General features: G+C 40.3%; 1 protein-coding gene across 1 annotated transcript in view; it reads left to right on the top strand.

The window, feature by feature from the left end:
- Positions 1-2,106: 2,106 nt before the first annotated feature.
- The window catches only part of zbtb18 (zinc finger and BTB domain containing 18), a 65,699-nt gene continuing 61,805 nt past the window's right edge, over positions 2,107-6,000 (top strand). The window contains exon 1 of the mRNA XM_059985592.1: positions 2,107-2,115. The gene's annotated coding sequence lies outside the window, so the exon portion shown is untranslated. The remainder of the gene's footprint in view (positions 2,116-6,000) is intronic.

The following is a 6,000-nucleotide window of genomic DNA, read 5'->3' as shown; positions in this document are numbered from 1 at the left end:
GTGTTGGCCACCTTGAACTGCTGCAACCCATCCCATAAAGGTACTTCCAAAATATGACTTGGGGGAAAGAATGCACTGGAGATTCTGCAGATGCTGGAAATCCAGAGTAACACATACAAAATGCTGGAGAAATTTAGCAGGTTGGGCAGCATCGATGGAGTGTTACAACAGTCAATGTTTCAGGCCAAGACCCTTTATCAGGTCAAGAAAGGAAAGGGAGAAAGTCTGAATAAGATGTTGGGAAGAGTATAAGCTGGGAGGTGAAAGGTGAAAGCCAGGTGAGGGGGAAGATGGATGGGTGGGGGAGAGGGTTATGAAGTGAGAAGCTGGGAAATGTTAGGTGGAAAAGGCAAATGGATGAAGAAGAAGGAATAGATTCATAGAGTCATTGAAAAGTACAGCTCAGAAACAAGCTCTTCAGCTCATCTGGTTCATACAGAAACATTTAAACTGCCTACTACCATTGACCTGCACCAGGACCATAGACCTCCATACCCCTACCATTCATGTACCTATACAAACTTCTGTTAAATGTTGAAATCGAGCTTGCGTGCACCACTTGTGCTACCAGCTCTTTCCACACACTCACGGCTATCGAAGTGAAGAAATCTCCCCTCAAGTTCCCCTTAAACTTTTCATCTTTCACTCTTAACTCATGACCTCTGCTTGTAGTCCCACTCAACCTCAGTGGGAAAAGCCTGTTTGCATTTACTCTATCTATACCCTTCATAATTTAGTATACCTCTATCAAATCTCCCTTCAGTCTTCTGCATTCCATGGAGTAAAGTCCTAACCTATTCAATCTTTCCTTATAACTCAGGTCCTCCAATCCCAGCAACATCCTTGTAAATTTTCTCTGTACTCATTCAATCATACTTACATCTTTCCTGTAGGTAGGTGACTAAAACGGCACATTGTACTCCAAGTTAGGCCCCACCAAAGTCTCATACAACTTCAACATAATGTCTTATCTCCTGTACTCAGTACTTTGATTTATGAAAGCCAATGGGCCAAAAGTTTTCTTTACAACCCTATCTACCTGTGTTGCCACTTTCAATGAATTATCGACCTGTATTCCCAAATCCCTTTGTTCAACCACACTCCTCTGTGCCCTATCATTCACTGTGCAAGACTGGTTGGTCCTACCGAAGTGCAACTTGTCTGCATTAAATGCCATCTGCCATTTTTCAGCCCATTTTTCCAGCTGGTCCAGATCTCGCCGTGATAGTCATGATAATCTTCACTGTCCACTAAATTTGCTGATCCAGTTAACTACATCATTATCCAGATAATTGATATAGATAAAAAATGACAATGGACCCGCACCGATCCCTGTGGCACACCATTAGTCACAATCCTCCAGTCAGATAGGCAACCATCTATAACCACTATCTTGCTTCTCCCACAAAGTCAATGTCTAATCTGAGAGGAAAGTCCCAGGATCCAATGGCAATGAAGAAATACTGCTATACCGTATTTCCAAATAAGAAAGATGTTGCATTTCATATCTCTCATGTTCTTTTGTCAGTTTATTTTGTCTATGTTCTGACCCAGTAAATGCTCTAATTCACTTATCAACTGGATAACCCTCATTGTCTGGATATAATTCATCCTCATTGTCCTGCTGATTTTTAACCCATCGGGGATATCCTCTCCTACCTTCCCTGCAGGTTTGCAAGTTTCTTTTGTCTCCTTTGCAGTTCTGATAAAATATTTTGACCTGAAAAATCTGATTCTGAATCTCTTCTGACAGATCTAGTCTGTCCTGCTGGCTATGTCTAGAATTTGCTGTTTTTCTTCCAGATTTCCTGTATCTGCAGTTCTTCACATTTTCAAAGATAGTGTGTGGACTTTTGGAGGTGTAAATGCTGATAGTGGAGTCCCATGCACCCAAGCTCTTGTCCCTCTTAGTGTTAGCTGTCACAGATTTGGGAGATATTGTTGGTGTGCCTAGTAAGTCACTACAGCACTTTTTGTAGATGGAACATACAACCATCATATTTCACTGGCTGCTGAAGGAATGCATCTTTAGGGTGATGAATGCACTACCAATCAAGAAGACTGCTTTGTCCTACATGGTGTTCAGCCTCTCCAGTGTTGTAAGAACTGCATCAGGTAAGTGGAGACTATTTCATCATACTCCTGATTTCTGCCTTATAAATAGTGGAAAGGCCTTTGGAGTCCCAGGAGATTAGTCACTCTCCATAGGTACCCTAGCCTTGAAACCATGTGACAGGGTATTGTTAATGGTGAACTGGAGACAGTAATATCAGATGTGGTTTGCTCGACCCAGTTCTGATAGAAGTGGTCATTGCTTGGCGTTTTTGTAACTCAAGTGTTATATTCTGCTTGATCAGCCCATGCCTGAATGTTGCCTGAGCCTTGCTGCATGGGGACATGGACTGCTTCATTGGGAGAGGAATTAAATAGAAAGGAAGATTAGCTTTATTTGTCACATGTTCTTTGAAACATCAAAACATACAGGAAATGCAATGTTTATATCAACAACAAGCACATTCGAGATATGCTGGGGGCAGCTGCAAGTCTCCCTGTGCTCCAGTGCCAAAATAGCATGCCCTCAACTTACTAACCCTAACTTGTAAGTTTTTGGCCTGTGGGAGGAAACTGGAGTGCCTGGAGGAAACCTACACAGTGACAGGGAGAAAGCACAAACTCCTTACAGACAGTGGCAGGAATTGAACCCCAATCTTACTGCTGGCACTGTAAAGCATTATGCTAACTGTTACACTACTGTAGTGATGGTATGATATTGTAATGGAATTAAATATGGTGTAGTCATCAGCAAGATATCCCACTTTTAATGTTATGAGGAAGGGAAGTCATTGATGAAGCAGTTGAGCATGGCTGGGCTTAGGACACTATCCTGATCAACGCCCGCAACAATACTGGCCTTCAGAAACCACAATTATCTCTTTTCTGAGAAGTATAACTACAATGTTGTGGATTGTTTTCCCTTCAATGACCACTGACTTGGACTTCACTTTTACCTGAGCTGCCCAATATCCTTTCGCCACATCGCTGGAATTCAATTCTTCAGCCCATGTTGGGATCAAGGCATTAGTAATCATGGCAAAAACTAAACTGGTCACCTGAGAGCAGTTTATCGATGAACAAATGCCATTTGATAGAACTGTTCACAATGTAATGCTGATTATTGAGATTAAAAATGGAATTAAACTAACTGGGTTGGATTTATCCTGCTTTTTTTGTGAATAGGAGCCATCTAGATGGTTTTCCACATTGTTAGGTAGATGTCAGTGTTGTTTTTTTATTTTAGAAATACAGCACAGTAACAGGCCCCAGGGGCTACTTCTCCTCATTTGTACATCATTAGACCATTCCCTTTGGTGAATCATTCCTGCAGGAAACAGAACTTTGCCAGCCATTGTGATGGAAGAGTTAATAACTTGAGATTTTGTGAGGGCTACTATGTTGCCTATGCTTGACTATTCTATAGGTGAGCTCTCCTAATTTAGACAATGGTGCTCAGATATTTATGCAGAAGACTTCACAAGATTAATCTGCCACAACAGAATTTGCTTCCCAGGCTGGTGGCAGATTGTCTGTCAGTTTTATTCTTTCTTTGCAGGAGCATTGGCCCCCCATGTTCAGGCCGACTCTCACATACTTATCTACAATAATCTCATTTCTCAGCCTTTGATCTGCCGCCTTCTATGCCTTGGCAATTCTTGTGCTTGTCTAGATACTTAAAAGTGAGAATATCTACTTTCACCGCCCACTTAGGAAATACGTTCCAGATTCCAATCACGCTCTAGGTGAAAAAAATTCCAGATCATTATCTGAATTTAAATTCCACATTTCCACTAGTCTGTTGTATCTTCACTGTAGGCATGTGTGCATGTCCCCCTACCCCACTGGGGATATGGGGTGGTAGAACTGCTGGAATGAAGTGTATACTGCATACACAATTTAAGAGGGACCTACTTGTAGGTGGCTTCAAGTGTGGAGACAATGGTTTTGGATCTGGTCTCCCAAGTTCCCTTGAAGCAGGTCTCACATTCTTCGAGAAATCTTGCATCCACACGAGTGGGCTGCGCCAATTAGAGGTCGTTTTTTGTGCAAATTAAAGCGTACTGGGTGTTATCACTCTGTTACTGCCTAGTAGACATTATTTATGACAGTGCCAGTAACAGTAATAGTGTTGTATATTTAACTATATGTCATATATGCAATTTTCATCAACTTGCATGATAACATCTGCCAGACAGGCTGATGTTGAAATTAGAAGGACCGGGATTGCTAAATGCACGTTCAAGTGCTTGAGCAAGATATTAAAGAACCTATGGGAATGAAACTCAGAATGTTGCAGTGTTACATTCATTCCACACTAACGTATGGAAACGAATGTTGGACAATATCAAAGCAAAATGAGGGAAGACTCAAAGCTGCAGAAATGCGGTTTCTGAGACGAATGATAAAAATATCACAGAACAAATGAGGAAGTGTTGTGAAAAGCCGAAACAAGAAGAAAGTTGATTTCATCAATCAGGAAATGGCGGCTGAAATTTCTAGGACACGTACTGAGGAAAGAGAAGCTTGAACATCTTGCAGTGATGGGAAGAATTGATAGAAGAAAAAGTGTCATTTGACAGTGCATGACGTTCATGTTACATCAAGGGATGGACAGGCAAAAGCTTTGAAGAGCTTATTAGAATTTCTCAGATTAAAGGCAGTTGGAAGACCATCATCACCCACATCATATAGCATGGCACAGAATGATCATGATGTTGCTACATCTCCAGAATACTTTTTTATCCGTTAATATTATTTTATATGTTGTATGTGATGTCTGTACTGTGTTTTGTACCTTGTTCCTGAGGAACTTTGTTTTGTTTAGCTGTATACATGTATATGGTTGAATGGTGATGAACTTGAACTTGAATTTACCTTTGCAGAATTTTGTACAATATTATAGATCAATGTCTGAGTCCAGACAGCAATCCTTACAAAGGCAGCATATTCTGGGGACCTGGAACCAATTTGGCAACTATTTTTTAAAAAACACTTAAGTATTTAACACTTAGTTATTGGGCAGCATGGTAATGGTTAGCATAACACTAATACAGCACCAATGAGCCAGGTTCAATTCCACCACTATCTGTAAGGAGTTTGTATGATCTCCCTGTGACTACATATGTTTTCTCCAGGTGATCTTGTTTCTTCTCATATTCTAAAGACATACAGGTTAGTGGGTTAATTGGTCACGTTGATATAATTGGGCAGTGTGGGATTGTTGGCCTGGAAGGACCTGGTACCTTGCTGTATCTCTAAATAAAAATAAAAATTAAAAAATACTCAATGATTCCCAGCAACTGTGTTTCTGAGAAAATTATAACATTGTGCCACACAGTAGAAAATAGGTCAGAGTTAATTTGGCAGTATTATTGATTGGATAACAAACTCTCTAGTTAATCAGCCTTTCAAAGAGAAGTGGTGGTGTAGTTGTTAAGTTACTGGACTAGCAGCCAGAATTTTTCAGCCAATGTCAAAGGTTTGAATCCCATCATGGAAGCTGGGAAATTCAAATTCAACTACTGAAATTTTGTTCTGCAAAGTCAGTCTCAGAAGTGATGAGTACAAAGCTAGTGGGTTGTTATAAAAACTCATCCTGCTCACATGTTATTCAAGGCAGGAAACCTGCCTTACTTACCTCTTGCCTGTATGTGACCAAATGACTTTAAACAGCAACCTTGATCAATGAGGAATGGACAATAAATACTCAAATTACCAGCACCATTCAGACCCATTTGCTACATTTTCTTTTATTCTTTTTGATCCTGTGGTTTAAATAAGATAAAGGGATTTTACTGCTTTACAGGTAAATATTTCTCAGATAGAATATTTGACTTCAGAAAATAAAAAGAGGTATGAGGGATGGATATTTAGAACATTGAACACAGAACATACAGTGCAGTACAGACCTTTCAGTCTACAGTGTTGTACTGACCTTTTAACTAC

The sequence above is a fragment of the Hypanus sabinus genome, chromosome 12, assembly GCF_030144855.1.
Source record: "Hypanus sabinus isolate sHypSab1 chromosome 12, sHypSab1.hap1, whole genome shotgun sequence".
NCBI classification, from domain to species: domain Eukaryota; kingdom Metazoa; phylum Chordata; class Chondrichthyes; order Myliobatiformes; family Dasyatidae; genus Hypanus; species Hypanus sabinus.
Note: the sequence above shows the minus strand (reverse complement) of the source record. Positions and strands in the feature narration are given on the sequence as shown.